This window comes from Balaenoptera physalus (assembly GCF_965194825.1).
Source record: "Balaenoptera physalus genome assembly, chromosome: 2".
Classification (NCBI taxonomy): Eukaryota; Metazoa; Chordata; class Mammalia; order Artiodactyla; family Balaenopteridae; genus Balaenoptera; species Balaenoptera physalus.
Genome location: NC_138883.1, coordinates 102,263,033 through 102,279,891, shown reverse-complemented (window position 1 = coordinate 102,279,891; position 16,859 = coordinate 102,263,033). Strand labels below are relative to the sequence as shown.

At 39.7% G+C, this 16,859-nt stretch overlaps 1 long non-coding RNA gene across 2 annotated transcripts in view; it reads left to right on the top strand.

Annotated features, from left to right (window-relative positions):
* The first annotated feature begins 2,949 nt into the window (after positions 1-2,949).
* The window catches only part of LOC309654368, an 82,375-nt gene continuing 68,465 nt past the window's right edge, over positions 2,950-16,859 (top strand). For both annotated transcript variants that reach the window (XR_014260193.1, XR_014260194.1), the window contains exon 1: positions 2,950-3,913. This is a non-coding gene — a long non-coding RNA (uncharacterized lncRNA). The remainder of the gene's footprint in view (positions 3,914-16,859) is intronic.

Sequence of the window (16,859 nt, the reverse complement as noted above, 5' to 3'; positions counted from 1 at the left end):
CTTCTACACGGTCATTTAGTTACTCAGACTCTTTCCATCTCATGGCTCTCTTATGTATTCTCCAGGGTCTTAGAGTCCTTTCAGTGCAGCCATAGGAGGAAAAAGAGACCAGAGAAGGCTTACCTGGTTCTTAACCACATTGTTAAGTGATTCACATCACTTCCACTCATAGTTCAATGAGATAGTCATATGACTTTACCAAGATTAACAGGGATGCTGGGAAATATAGTCCCTGACTATATAGCTACTTCCTAGCAACAACTTTACATAACAGAAGAGGATCCCAGCTGTTTGCTGGTGAAAGCTAGTTATCTCTGCCATAGCAAGTGATTTTTCAACACCCACTGTATCAAGAAGCAGAATACTAAAGAGGTATGGTCCCTAGAAGGATTATCCTCCCCATTGTCCATTACAGATATGGCATGGAAGAACAATGGATGAGAGATTCTCCAAGAGCAGAACATATGGCAGCCAGATGGGTTGATCAAAGAACTTTTTCTTCTCTCGTGGTAGGAAGCCTTTGCTATTCCTGTCCAGCAAGATACAATATATCCAATGAATTGGAGACCACTGTGTGTTTGCCATAGTCATTTTTCCAAATATAAGTTTTTTCTTTTTCTATTATAAATTAAGTACTTTGTAGCTAATTTTATCATGTGGCCTTAGGTTGCTAGACCATGAAGAACTATATTGCTACAAGCTGGGGAAACATGCTTTATCCTGCTATCTTGGACTTGAAGTTATCAGCAGTAACTAGATGATCTTTGGATCATCTCTCTTTGGGGAGGAAGTGAGTACATTTGTGGTGGGAAAAAATATTGTTGCATTGAGTAGGCATAAACACTTTTAAAGGCATATGTAGAAGAGGAATGTTTGGGGACATCAACAGAAGAACAGGGATGTGTTGTATGTCCCCTGTTTCCATTACCCAGGACATATCCACCTTTCCTCTGATAACCATAGTCCCATTTTCTAAAGTGGAATCATCTTTTTGTGCCATTCATGTGTTACTAAAAGACTCAACTTCTGGGATGGGCTTCTGATTCAGACCAGGCCAATCTGAGCATCTTTGCTGGGCAACAGTGTTTGGTTTAGGAATGGACACAATTTTTGCGGGTAGTGAGGACAGTGTGAGCTTAGAGCTGCTGGTTGCTGATTTGTGGAGCCTGAGAATGAAGCCAACAGCAGAGGAAACAGCCAACATATCAGGGAGAATCCCAATCTTGATAACGTAATTTGAACTTTTCATTCAATCTTGAACTTTTCAGTTATGTGAGCCAATAAATTCTCTTCCCTATTTACGCCAATTTGAGTTGGATTTTATGTCACTTGCAACCTCAGATCCTTACTGAATCAATACTAAGTTGTGTGAGGGTAGATCCATAAATAAATATACATAGGAAGAAGTGAACATGAATATTCTTGAGGGGCAGATCCAACTAAAATTGAAGGGGTAGATTGAGGAGTAGTTTATAGGGTAAGAGGGAACTAGATGGGGGCAGAAAAAAATCAGTCAGAAGAGTAAATTTAATGCACTAGAAAAATATAGCCATGAAATTATTGAAGCATGAAGAGATGTGCTAAAAGTAAAGATTTAGAATGATTATTCTCACAGGTGATTGGAACAGAGCCAGAAGGAAGTCAGAAATACCATCTACAACTGTTCTTCCTGCTCTTCGCACAGCATTCACACTGGCCTCCTTGCTTCCTACTAATTCAAACTCACCATTCTCCTGCCTCCAAACCTTTGCACTTCTTCTTGTCTCTGCTTGGAAAGTTCTTCCCCCAAACTTTTGCTTGGCTTTCTTCCTCGTTTCATTCAGACCACTATTTAAACATAACTTCTCAAAGAGGCCCTTCTAGATCAACTTAGCTAAAATATAAACACACTACTTCCACGTGCATCCTTGTGTGTCCTTCTACTCTGCTTTGTCTCCACAGCACTTAGCGCTACATGACATTATATTGTATATTTATTTGTTTATGTAAATGTATAGTCTGTCTCCCCCACTGGAGGAATTGCAATGAGTGCAGGTACTTGTTTTATTCACTGATGTATCCTTGGTAAGTACAACAGAGCCTGGCACATAGAAAGTCCCCAGTGAAAGCTTGCTTGATGATGAATGAATGAGTGAAATGCAGTAAATGAGATGGGGGGAAAAAAATCACAAGAGGGGTGAGCTAGTCTCTTAAATTCCTAGAACATTCCTATCATTTCAGCCAAAAACTCTGCTTAAAGCTCCCACTTTTGCTCCACCTCCGCAAGGGAAAGGGAATTAGAGAAGTTTACTACTGCTAAAGCAAGGACTTAAGATATTCTTCGTTCCCGGACGATTCTGGTAAGAATGCTATTTTCTCCTGAGTTACCCCGTTAAGAAGACACATCTCCAAATCCCAGACTGCACAGGGTTCTTTCACCATCTCAGCTCCAAGTAGAGCTCTGAGAGAAAAACGAAGTGGTGGTGTCTAAAAGTCTCAAAGGTTCCAAAATAGTTTTCTTCCCGGGGATCGGCAACCAGGTGAATTTCAGAATAACAACGTGGAGAGGGCAGGAGTCACATGCCAGGCGGAAAAGGGAACCGGGGGCAATCTTCACGGATCCTTCGCTACCACCCAACCTTCTAGCGCGGCCTGCACAGAAACCAGCACGCCGACACTTCAAGGCATAGTGGTGCTTTCACCAAGTTTCCCTCCCCGGCGTCTTCTCCCCACCCGCCCCTCCCACTGCAGGCTCAGCCTCCGATTTCCGCTGATCCCGACTGGAGGGAGCCCGGAATCCAATTACGTTTCCCAAGGGAGCGCAATCCACCCGTCTGGTCGCGAGGAGGGGGCGGGGGGTCGAGGAGCCGCGGAGGACGCCCCTCCCCCGCCGCCCGGGCCTCTGGGCCCCCGCAGCCCCGGGCGGGGTAAGCACAGCCTTGGAGGGGCACACGGCACCGCCGCCGGGACTATTTGTCCTTCCGCGCGGGCGCTGCGGTCCGGAGCCGAAGTCGACCCGGCTGAGTGGCAGGAGATTAGCCAAGGGTTTCCCCCGCCGCGCGCCCCCGGCCAATCGGCGCCGCGCGGGCGGTGCTCGGGGGCCGCGCACACGCGCATTCCAGAATCCACGCCTCACCCGAACATCCTCACCCCCGCGCACGCTCTCCTTCCCGCCCCGCCTTCCCGGCTCCACGCGCGCGGCTCCTCGGGGCCTTTTCCCAGGTCTGGGCCTGGACCGTGGTTTCTGGGCTCCTCGGTGCTACTCGCCAAAGTGAAAGTGAAATGAGGAAGGACGGCCGAGTGGTCTGCAGGAGAAGAGTAATTAGTGTGAACCATCTGTGTCAAGGTTCACATTAAGCCTCACCACCCTCAGGCTCGCTTAAAAGACTGGAGTGAAACTGCGGAGACTGCCGTTGAGGAGGAAGAAAGAGGACAGCCCTCCTGATTCTTTAGAGATTGGGTGGAGAACTCTTCCCATATCATTGAGTGTTCTCTAGTCAGAGGACCTTAAACTGCTGGATTTCTCACTTGGTTTTCAGCTGTGGTCAGAACACTTGATATAGCCTTTCTCCCTCTCGGGGGAAAGAAAACAACATCTCTCCTGCACACGTTGTCAGACTCATGAGGCCACAACTGACATACATGCTGGAAGGAGAAAGTGCTCTATGGTGCCTTGTTTTCTCTTTTGAATTACGTCCTCCTGAGACTGTGGCTGACCCTAGGCCCATGGCGTTCCTGCATGTGATTGACGTGCGTGATTAGCAGGCTAGTGAGAGAACCAGGGAAATTGCTGTCAAAACAATTACATACAGGGACATCAGAACAATGGCTTGAGAGCCCCCAGGGACTTAGAGACCATCCTAGCTCTGCCACGCATGCCCCCTGGGACCGTGGCCAAGTCACATCATCTCTTTGTGTCTTCGGTTTCTTCCTGGTAAGTTAAATAAAACTATTTATTCTACCACTCCCAATCTCAAAGTATATTATAAAAATAAACTTAGATAACCGAGGTGAAAACATTGAAGGTTTTGTTTTGTGGGGGAAGGTGGTGGTGGTAGTTGAAAGACACTCTCTGAACAGAAGAGTCTGTGAAAGGAAACCGTTGGACCTTCAGCCCACAGCCTGCTCATTAAATTAAACTTAATACGCATGTATTGACACTAACTGTAGATGCAGAGTTCTAAGCTTGGTGCTGTGTGATCTTCATAAGAGTTCTGTATGTTTACTGAAAAAAATCCTCGTATTAAGTGGTCCCTTGCAGTTCAAACCTGTATTGTTCAAGGGTCAATGCTAACTCCTGCATTCAGACTTTATCCCATGCCTGTGCCAGTTCCCATCACTAAGTCTTGACCATTTTAATTCTGTTTCTGCTCAAGGGCCACAAAGCCTTGCTAGATATTGGTACAGAATGGTGCTGTGCTTGGAGCTCCCCACTTGAGCCGAAGCTGTGGCTTGGGGTTCAGACACACCTGGGTATGTCTGAGGAACTGATGGGGCAAGGCACCAGAAGCCTGTTTACTGGAGTGAATGAGGAGCTTCCTGAGACAGAACATGTCCTCAGGAAAAGAGTCAAACACACTGAGCTTGAGCCGGAAACAAAGACTAAGTCTTGAGAAGGGAGAGGTCCCTTTACATCCAGTCCTGTGTCTCCTGGCCCTTGTCTGAGTCCAGTAGGAGTGGGGAAGGGATAAGAAGATGGAGGCTATGGGTAAAAGCTGAAATATCTGTTTCAAACTTTTCAAGTCCCACATTTCACATTCGTAACACATGCTCTCACCTTTATTAGAAAAGTCAAGCTATCAACATAAGTGCAAGCAACAGAAAACCAGACTGGAGGCAGCTTTTGAAAAATAAGGAATTTATTATCCCATCAAATAAGAAGTTTGGAGGAAGGTGGTTCCTTTACTGGTTAATCGAGCAACTCAAGTATGTCACTGAGGCCCCAACTAGATTTCTTCTTTCTACTCTGGCATCCTCAGACAATGGTAATTTCTCCTGCTATCTCCCTTCAAGGCAGCATCATAGCTTCAGCATTTCTTGGCATCAAATGCAGTCAAGGGAATCCAACAAAGAGTGATGTTGTCTCCCACTTCTTTCTTTCTGTCTCTGTCTCTTTCATAATAAAGGAAGGTTAACCTTTCCTAGAGGCCTCTAGTAGAACTGAGTCCCATTGGGCAGACTTGTGTCAAACACACATCCTAAACTAATTACTTGTTGAAAGAACGATGCCAAACATAATCTACCTTGCATGCTGGGAAGAGAAATTACCTTCCTTGAGCATGCAGGAGGGCATAATCCAAACAACATCAGATGTTGCGGCTTAGGTCTCAAAAGTTTCCTTCATTTTTCTCTACTTCAAAATGTTTTTGTATCTACTCTCCTTCATTACTTCTAAAGTTTTAAATCTTCCTTCATATTCTGTCTTTACTAGTTCAATGGAGAGGTAATCTGGCTCCATTTCAAGACTTGGCTTTCCGTCTATCTACCTATCTAAGACCTTGCTCTTATCCTAGCCACTCACAGTGGTCCCTAAGCCACAAGCCATCACTTGCAGGCTGTTCTACCTAGCACTCCATTAGTGAGAATTAGAGGAGATCTGAAGCCCCTTTTGTTGTCTCAGGAGAACCCAGGTTGAAAGATGCAAGAACTCGTCTAAATTCTATCAGGTGAGGGTGGAGAGGTGAAGAACAAGGGCAAGCTTTTTCTTTCCCAGCAGGGTTCTTTACCCAGAACTTTTATGTCTGGCTCAGCAATCTGTGAGTGCCACGTGGTATCCTCAGCTACTTGGTTTCAGACTGCTTCCATTTCACCTTCTCCCTCCCCATTAGTACTGATCTCCTGGAGATTGGGTCCCACTCTACTATTCCAAGTCACAAGCTGCAGGAACTCTGATAATGGCTTGAACCTGAAACTTGTTCCATTTCTTTCCTGTACTCATATTCATTCATTTATTTCATTTAACGGATATTCAGTGTTGACTCTCTTCCAAGTGTTGTGTTATGTGCTGGGAAGATGCTGGTGAATAAGTCAGAGCTCCTTGCCTTCAATGAGTTTACATTCTGGTGGGGAAACTTGGCATGAAATTCCAGGTTATCTCACAGGGACCAGAATGGAAGTAAAACTTTGAAAGCAAGGCCAAGTCATTAACTCTGCAGCATAACCCATGTTTTAATCCTTCACAGACAGCTACCATTATTAGTCTAAATTATTTTGATCTTTACACAGCTCAAAACATATCACATCTTTTCACAGAGGCCATTGTTTCAGACAATTACAGTTTCCAACAATATAAACACCACATAGGGCAAGGCACTTACGGTACAGTAGGCTTTATTAATAACATGCCTTGTCAGCTGAACAGACTAGGCTATAGATGGATGATTACAGCAAAAATGGAGGCTGTATCTGGTTCAAGTTTATGTATCATCAGAGTTGTTACCCTATCTCTGCTCACAGTCAGGGACCTGCCAGATCTTATTCAGCAGAATGGTTTGGAGATGCAATGTCAGAGATAAAAATATTTACTGTTGCTTACCTTCCTTTGGCTATGCTTGCCTGAGGATGTATAGTAAAAGTCAAATTTTAATTTTTTAAAATGTTTTCAAAATTCACTCAGGTTTGTTATTCCTACTTCATTTATAGTAGAAAATACGTTCTCCAAAAAAGTGCTACACTAGATTGAAAATAAACCTGCTTATATATTTTCTACTAATAGCACTTCTGCTTCAGAGGGTGCCATGGACCCTCAGTGTCTAATTTATCTTGACAGTGTCTGAAGTGGAAGTAAACTGATTCAGACTGCAGGTCCTGAAATATGAGTTAGGGAAGGTGGATATAGCACAAGTGAAATGAGAGCATTTAAATGAAATATGAACTCCAGTCAATCTGAATGAATTCCCATAGCACCTCAGTCCAGGAAAAAAACTGTAAGGGTTTTAATCCTCACTCAAGCCATGACAAAGTGCATGACCCTAAGTGAGGCAGTTAATTAATTACTGTGTCTTGGTGTCCCCATTTTTATGACAGGGTTAATCAGACCTGTAGTGCACCTGCACTTGAGTTCAGAAGAAAAGAGAATTACACGCTTTCTGAAATGTAGCTGATAATTATCAATCAGTTATCAACAGGAATTTATTGAGCCCTCCATCTACCCATTATTATACGTCCAGGGCCTAGCAAGTATCCTACACATAAACGCTAAAGAAATCTTTGTTGCATGAATGAATGAGAAAATAAATCAATGAGCCATGAACTACTGCATGCCAGGTCCTTTGCTATGGAAGACTCGAGATTCATCCCTGCCTTTAAGAAACTAACCTTCTAGTGAAACAAGACATACACAGATAAAAATATACTTAACAATTAAGGTATGAAATGCCAAATGAATGTTATAATCCATTATCTTCAAACTAGAATTTCCAGATTCTTAGCTTCATTATGAATTCTTCCTTAAAATTGACCTACTTGAGAATATGCCTAGAAATATTGCATAGAAATGTTAGAGGATGTTTAATAAAAGACTTTAAAATATAGAAATCTATTTCAGTAGGATAATATTCTGTAAGGAAGTGGAATTGAAATATAAGTTCAAGGGGGGAAAAGAAAGACATAAAACTGTTAAAGAAGGACTTGTTTATATTACTTCTTTTTGTATTTTTATTGAGGTATAACATCCATACAGTAACATACACAGACCACCACCTAAATCAAGATATAGGTGATGCCCTCCCATCATGACCTTTCTCAGTTAATCTCCTCCTTCCTTGACTCCAGAGTTAACCGTTATTCTGACTTCATACACTATAGAGTGCTGTAGCCTGTTCTTGGAAGTTGTGTAAGTGTAATTATATGGTATGTTCTCCTTTGTTCCAGGCTTCTTTTGTTCAACATTATGTCTGTATGATGCATCCATTGTTGCATACATCAGAGTTCATTCTTTTTAATTATTTCAAAATAGCTATTCTCAAAGTGGGGTCTGAGAACTCCTGGAGGGGGGTACCTGAGAGTTTTCTGGGGGGGTCCATGAGTCAAAATTATTTTCATAATCATTTAGGGTTTTATTTATTTGCCTTTTTCAGTGCATTGACGTTTTTGTTGATGGTACAAAAGCAATGATGGTTAAAACTCCTGGCACCTTGGCATGACTATTTTTTCCTTAGATTCATACTCTTGATGTCTTTCTGAAATATCTTTGCTTAACCCAAGGACATAAATATTTTCTATGATACTCTTTTCTATAAGTTTTATGGTTTTAGGTTTTACAAGTAGGACTATGATCCATTTTGAGTTAATTTTGGCATATGGTGTGACTTTAGGATTGATAGTCCCTCTGCTTTTTTAAAAAAAATATGGATACCCAATATCTAGTTGTAACAGTACTACTTATTGGAAAGACTACTCTTTCTCTGTTTCTCCATTGAATTAACTTGGCAGTTTTGTCAAAACACTCCCTCCCGCCCCACATACACACACATATACACGTGTGTGGGCACACTCTGTTTCTTACTTTGTATTCAGTTTCATTGATCTATATGTCTATCCTTTCACCAATACCACAATTTGGGGAGAATTGTTATGTTAACAATACTGAATCCTCTGATCCATGAAGGTTGTATATCTCTCTTTTATTTAGATATTTTTTACTTTCTTTTAACTATGTTTTGCAGTTTCCAATATAAAGATCTTTTGTTAGACTTATTCATAATTTTTTTGGTGCTATTGTAAATGGAATGGCTTTTTAAGTTTCATTTTCCAAGTTTGCTGTAGTATATAAGGATATATCTTTAATGTTTACTTTTGGCAGATTCTTGTATATGAACCCTGTATCCTATGACCTTGCTAAATTTACTTATGGGTTCTAGTAACTGTTTTCTAGACTCCCTGTGATTTTTAACATTAATAATTATATAATTTGCAAATAGAGACAGTTTACTTCCTTTTTTTAAAATATGGATTTAATTAATTAATTTATTTATTTATTTTTGGCTGTGTTGGGTCTTCGTTTCTGTGCGTGGGCTTTCTCTAGTTGTGGCAAGCGGGGGCTACTCTTCATCGCGGTGCGCGGGCCTCTCACTATCGTGACCTCTCTTGTTGTGGAGCACAGGCTCCAGACGCGCAGGCTCAGTAGTTGTGGCTCACGAGCCCAGTTGCTCCGCGGCATGTGGGATCTTCCCAGACTAGGGCTCGAACCCGTGTCCCTTGCATTAGCAGGCAGATTCTCAACCACTGTGCCACCAGGGAAGCCCAATTTACTTGTTTTTTTATCTTAATGTCATTTATTTCTTTTTCTTTCCTTCTTACAGTGACTAGGACCTCTAGTACAATGTTGAATAGAAATAGTTATAATGGTATATTTGCCTTGTTCCCATTGTAGAGGAAACAATTCTATCTTTCACCATTAATTATGCTATAGATGCCATATATTCATTTGAAGAAGTTCCATATTATGTTTGGTTTGCTGGAAGTTTTTATCAGGAATAAATGTTGGATTTTTTCAAATGCTTTTTCTGTATCTATTAAAATGATCATATAGGTTTTCTCCTTTTGTCTGTTACTATAGTGAATTAACAATTGATTTTAAAATCTTAAACTAATCTTGTGTTACTGGGATAAATCCTACTTAGTTTTGAAGGTTTATTCTTTTTTTATACTATCGACTTGGTCTGTTAGTGTTTTGTTAAGGATTTTGCCTCTGTATCCATGAAAGATAGTAATCTGTAGTTTTTTTTACCATCTTTGTCAGGTTTTGGTATTATGCTTATGTTGGTGTATTAGTTTGCTAAGATTGCCATAACAGAATACCACAGACTGGGTGTCTTAAACAACAGAAATTTCTTTTCTCACAGTTCTGGAGGCTAGAAGTCCAAGATCAAGTTGTGGGCAGGTTTGGTTTCTCATTAGCCTCTCTCCTTGGCTTGCAGATGGCTGCCTTCATGCTGTGTCCTCAGATGGCCTTTTCTCTGTGCAAGCACATGCCCGTGGTGCCACTCCTTCTTCTTTTAGGGGCAACAGTCATATTAAATTAGAGACCTACCCTAACAGTATCACTTTAACTTAATCACCTCTGTAAGGATCTTATTTCCAAATATGGTTATATTCTGAGGTAATGAGGGTTGGGAATTCAACATATTAATTTTCTGGGGGACACAATTTAGCCCATAACACTTGGCCTCATAAGATGAGGTGAATAGTGTTCTCTCCTCTCTTTTCTGAAAAACATTTGTATAACTGGTGTTTTCACCATTGAAACTGTCTGGCCCTGGAGTTTTCTTTTGGGGAAGGTTTTTCATAATAAATTCAATGTGGTTATTAGATGTAAGCCTATTAGATTTTCTGCTTTTCCTTGTATATATTTTGATACAATGTGTATTTTAAGAAATTTGTCTTTTTCATCTATGTTGTTGAATTTGTTGGCATAATGTTGTTCATAGTGTTCTCTTATTATTTTTCTAACGTCTTAGGATCCATGCTGACAGCCTCTTTGTTTTAAAATCTTGTTTTAAACAGGCCTATTTTAAAGAACTGAAGAAGAAAAAAATAAAAATTCATTTGGTTATTATGGATGCTTGGCTCTTCTGTATATAATTTAAAGTTAGTTTGTCATTTTCTATAAAAAGGCTGGGATTTTGATTCAGAGTGCATTGAATCCATACACTTGTTTGGGGAAAATTGCCACCTTAACAATATTAAATCTTTAGATCCATGAACATGGTATATCTCTTTGTTTATTTACATCTTCTTAAGTTTCTCTCATGGATATATTGCAGTTTTCAGGATAGAAATCTTGCACAAATTTTGTTGGATTTATTTTTAAGTACTTTATATTTTTTGAAAATTATATTGTTATTTACATTTCAACTTTCAGTTGTTAATTGCACATATTTTTATATATTAGCATGGTATCCTGTGAACCTGCTAAACCCACTTATTAATTCTAGCAGGTTTTTCGTAGATATTGCTGAAATTTTTTAATGTATATAATTATGTCATCTGTGAATAAAGACAGTTTTTTTTTTCCTGTCCAGTTCATATGCTTTTTTTTCTTTTTCTTCTCCTACTACACCGACTAGATTCTTGAGTACAGTATTGAGTAGAAGCAAGGAAAGCAGATATCCTTGCCTTGTTTTCAGTCTTTGGAGGGAAAACATGTAGCCTTTTATCATTAATTATGATATTAGGAATAACTAGTAAATTTACTAGTCTTTTATCAGGTTGATGAAGTTCCCTTTTGTTCCTGTGTTGCTGAGATTAGTGCATGTCTTCTTAATTTTCTTTGTGCTTAAATGGGAAGTACACATAAATTACTTCTGTGTATATATGTATGATGATTGTCTCAGGAGAAAGCACTTGTGCAATTGAGTTGTGAACTGAAATGGTTGCTTTTCCATAGAACACCATTTTTACCTAAAAGAACCAAGAACAAACTATGATTACTCAGACTTAGATATTTGGCAGGTATTTTGTCAAAAAATATGTTGTGAGCCTGCTCCTCCAAGGCAAACAACTGACTATATTTGCGGACATTGTTAAAATTTGCATTTCCAGACAAAAATTAGAAATTTGGAATGTTTATATTCACTTAACATCCTCCCAGGACTTCATGACATTTCTGTTGAGATTGGTGGTGATGTGAACAAATGTGATTTTTCTGCTATACAATGAAGTGTGTCAATATTTGGAATATTTTGGTGAACCAATATTTTAAGAAACTACCACTTATCAAGCTTTTTTTAAAAAATTAATTAATTAATTAACTAATTTTATTTTTGGCTGCGTTGGGTCTTTGTTGCTGCGTGCGGGCTTTCTCTAGTTGCAGTGAGCGGGGGCTACTCTTGGTTGCGGTGCGTGGGCTTCTCATTGCAGTGGCTTCTCTTGTTGCGGAGCGTGGGCTCTAGGTGCGCAGGCTTCAGTAGTTGTGGCACGCAGGCTCAGTAATTGTGGCTCGCGGGCTCTAGAGCGCAGGCTCAGTAGTTGTGACGCACGGGCTTAGTTGCTCCGCGGCATGTGGGATCTTCCTGGACCAGGCTCGAACCTGTGTCCCCTGCATTGGCAGGTGGATTCTTAACCCCTGCGCCACCAGGGAAGCCCACACTTACCAAGTTTTGATGTAGTATTAAAGAAGACTGTTTGCAATTTTCTGAAAAGGCTATTGGAATAATCCTTCTCTTTTCCACTATATGTCTTTGTGAGGCCAAATTTTCTTCATATACTTCAACCAAATAACATATTATGACTGATTGAAAACAGAAGCAGGTATTAGAATCCAGTTGTCCTCTATTAAGCCAAACTTAAAGAGATTTGCAAAATTTTAAGTAATGCCACTTCTTCTTACTAATATTTTTGTTTAGAAAATATAGTTGTCATAAAAATATGTACATTAACATATAATGGATTTATTATTGTTACTTTTTAATTGTGGTAAAATCTACACAACATAAAATTTACCATTTTAACCATTTTTAGGTGTATAGTTAAGTGGCCTTAAGTACATTCACATTGTTGTGCAACCATTACCACCATTCTTTTCCAGAACTTTTTTAATCTTCCCAAACAGAAACTTTTTAACATTAAACAAAAGCTCTCCATTTGCCTCTCCCTCCAGCCCATGGCAATGGCCATTTGATATTCTGTCTCTATGAATCTGACTACTCTAGGTACCTCCTATACATGGAATAATATTTTTCCGTTTGTGTCTGGTTTGTTTCACTAGCATAATGTTTTCAAGATTTATCCATGTTGTTACTTTTATTTTAAAATTAAATTAATACAAAATTTAAAAAATCTTTTGGTCTTAATTTTTAATATGACAGATATTGATAGAAACACCTAAATAGACTAAAACAATTTAGTGTCCTCAATTAAGTTTTAAGAGTATAATGGGGTCCTGAGACCAAAACGTTTGAGAACCATTGCTGTATAATATCCCTGTGTATGTATGCTTGTACGTACCATAATTTATTTACCCGTCTACTGCTGAGGAACAGTTAGTTGATTTCTCTTCAGCTTTTAATTATTATTGATAAAGTTGTTATGAATATTCTTGTACATATCCTGTGGAGGACCTCTACACCAGTTTCTCTCTAAGAGAGAAGTCTAGTATGTCTAGGAGTGGTATGGCTGAATCTTTGTGCCTTTTTATTTATTTATTTTTAATAAATTTATTTTATTTATTTATTTTTGGCTGTGTTGGGTCTTCGTTGCTGTGCACGGGCTTTCTCTAGTTGCGGTGAGTGGGGGCTACTCTTTGTTGCGGTGCGTGGGCTTCTCACTCCAGTGGCTTCTCTTGTTGCAGAGCATGGGCTCTAGGCACACAGGCTTCAGTAGTTGTGGCACACGGGCTCAGTAGTTGTGGCTCGCGGGCTCTAGAGCGCAGGCTTAGTAGTCGTGGCACATAGGCTTAGTTGCTCCGTGGCATGTGGGATCTTCCTGGACCAGGGATCGAACCTGTGTCTCATGCATTTGCAGGCGGATTCTTAACCACTGCACCACCATGGAAGTCCCTTTGTGCCTTTTTAAAATGGATGGTGGTAGATATGAAATCTCTATTGTATTTAGGTCCCATTGGATACATTTCAAAGAATATTGTGTAATAGATTTATTTTAAATGCTAGTATTTACAATGTGTAGGATGTTTATCCTTTGCATTTGTTTAAACTTATGACAACAAATTTTAGATATCAATTTAAACATGTGTGAGGGCAGATATCATTTAAATACATTATTTTAGGAAGTAAATGAGCAAAGTGTTTTGAAGATTACTAGACAGTAGACCCTTTAGGAGTTCAGAAGAAGTACAAGATGATTGAAGGTTGGGGAGGTTTCTTTCTCTGTCCCTCCTTTCCTCCCCCTTTGCTCTCTTCCTCCTTACTTTTCCTGTTATCTGACAAATATTTACTCAACAACTATTATATACCAGGCACTCTGCTAGGCATTGGGGATATGGCTGTGGACAAGACAGACAAGGATTTGACTCACAGTCTAGTGAGGGAAACAATCCACATGAAAACAAGCTACTGAAATGACTAAAAATTGTGTTAAATATCATGAAGGAAACAAATGAGTCTTATGATAGGGGATAGTGGTGGCACTGGCTGTTATGTCAGGTGGTTCTGGTGGCCTCATGTTGGAAGAGCTAACTGTGCCTAAGAGCCAAGGGAAGATCATTCCAGCAGAGCCTCATACATACTAAGAACATTAACAAGGCTTTGAAGAAGAAAAAGCTTGGAATGTTCCCAAAACTAAAAGCAGGCCACTGCGATGCAATTACTGTCATACTTTGAGTCTTTATACAAAGAAGTTACATAGTTAACCCTTGAAGATGTCTATAAACAAATATGTAGTTAATATAAACTATATAATAAAGTAATAATAAAATTTAGAAAACATACTGTTGGTCATCTTTGAGAAGTGATAGAAGTGAACAAGCCTCTACTTTCCCCTGAGGACAGAGACAAGGAAGGAAGGTTCAGGAAAAAACAAAAAGTTACTTTATCTGCATCAGTATCAGCACTGCTATCATCCAGGCAAGAGTCAGTCCATTGAGAAAAAGATTGTATTTTGTTAAGTTTTGTATCTCCAGTACCCAGCATTGTGCTTGATCTGAAGTATATGCTTAATTCATGTATGTTTTAAGGGAGGGAGAAACTGGAGCTAACATTTTTATTTAGTTCCAACTCCTGTACTGGAGCCAGTTAAACAAAATTAAAAGACAAATAGAATCCAGGGGGAAAAATGCAGCATCTGCAACAAACTATAGGTTGATGTGCTTAATAGACTTTATAAATTGGCATATTGGTTAAGAGCATATTCTGGAGTGCGAAAGATATACTGCAATGAAGGCAAATTAAGTGTTTTAAGTGTTTTAGTTGGCCAAATTGAGTGTTTAGTTGGCCAAGGGAAGTCAGAACTTAGAGAAAGAAAGAGAGACAGACAGACAGAGAATGAATGAATGAGAATGGGAATATGATGGATCTGTGATGTCTGTGAAGGTCATTCCTAATTTGGTGCCCCTAGAGCTGGCCTTCAGATGTTCCTTTACCATGTTTGTTCTCTTTTTCTGATCTCATACTGAGGGTGAAAATATAAATGGAAGAGACATATCCCTTCCAAACTGTCCAGCCTCAGAGACAATGACAGAGGCCTGAGTAATCTGTGAATTGATAACTTCCTGAAGTGCATACTATCTCTTAAAAAACTTAGTCGTAATTTGTGCTGACACACAAGTATATTGTGTGTATTTATTATAATAATTGTATTCATTACATAATATATATTCATTACATATTATACTCCTCTAAATTTTGAGGAAATGAACTAATTTTTGCACTATGTGATTTTTCCAGTTTCAACCAAGCTAATTTCTGACAAGTTAATTTGTTCAACAAGATTGGGTACCTTGTAGGTGCCTCTGGTACAGGGGTAACAGGTACAGTAGGGGTGAATAAAACAAGTGAAGTCTATGACTTTATAGAGCTTTATACTACATGGGAGTGAGGTAGGACAGATAATAAAAAGATAAGAAAATAAATAGCATAATAGAATGAGACATAATGATAGCTTTGGGGAAGAAAAATAGAGCAAGGAAAGGAGCTCAATTAATGTGTGATCAGTGTTGGGAGAAGCAAGGTGGGGCAAAGAGTGATGGGAGAGCTTGCTTGAGTCCAGCCAAGAACTCACTGCCATGAGGAACCTGACCCTACCCATCCTCACAGTTCCCAGGCTGATTTTCACTTAATCAGTGTGAATTTGTCAGGGCAAGACCTGGAAATCAAATGGTAATAATAGCTGGTATAAATGCCTGGAAATAAAAATGTCTCAAATGTCATCAATTTCTACCTGTGCTTTCCAATTTGCTGACAAACCAACAGCTGAAGTTAAAAAATACAGTACCAAATGGTTTATTGTAATAATGAGATGGTTGGTTTGAAGGAATACTTGTCTAATAAATAAGATTTGAAAAAAGCAACCCTCAGAGGACTAGAGCTAGTACTAGTGTTAAACTGGTTTTGTTTATACTGGTGCCCTTGAAAAGTTTCTTACCAACCATCTCAACCAATGAAAAACTAATACCAAAGCCAATGGTTAATTCTGTGTCCTAAGCTTACTCTTAGTTCATCCCAAAGCACTCTCTCCTCCGCATTCATCCCCTCCTCTTTCCTTCCCCGTTCTCCATTTTCTATCTAGATTTTATGTAATCTCATCCAGAGCCATCATCATCTATATGCTGATGACTGTAATTTTATTCAACATTATTTTCTCTTCTGAGCTCTATGCTAGTATATCTGTTTACTTGATTTCTTCACTTGTATGTCTAATAAGTATTTCAAATTAAACATGGTTAAAATAGAAAACTTGGTTTCCATCTGCTTTCTCCAATTCCCAAATATGGACTTCCCTAAATCTTTTCCATCTCAATAAATTATATCTGTCATTTATCCACTTTCTTGGTATAAATATCTTGATTTCTCACTTTAATTCATACCCCACATTCAGTCCATTAGGAAGTTTTATTGGCTCTAACTCCAAATTATATTGGCAACCAGCCATTTCTCACCATCTCTACTTCAATAGCCCTAGTAAAAGATGTCATTATATCTTGCCTAGTCTACTGGGAGAACATCCTAAGTGGTCTCCCTTCCCAGTGCATGTGAGCCAAGGCTTCTGGGCTTAGAGGGAGTTGAGGCCTTGTTGAGAGCATGAGGCTCAGAGTGCATGGTGTGTGCATTGGAAGGACAACGCTGAGGTGGTCACTAGGCCTGAGCTGGGGTCTGCAAGGTTGCTGAGGGACTGTGGGCAGTTGGAGAAGAGCCTGAAGTCTCTCCCCACACATTTGCACCACTAATAGATGGTGCAGCAGGAACTAGAAAAAGCAGTATGCAACA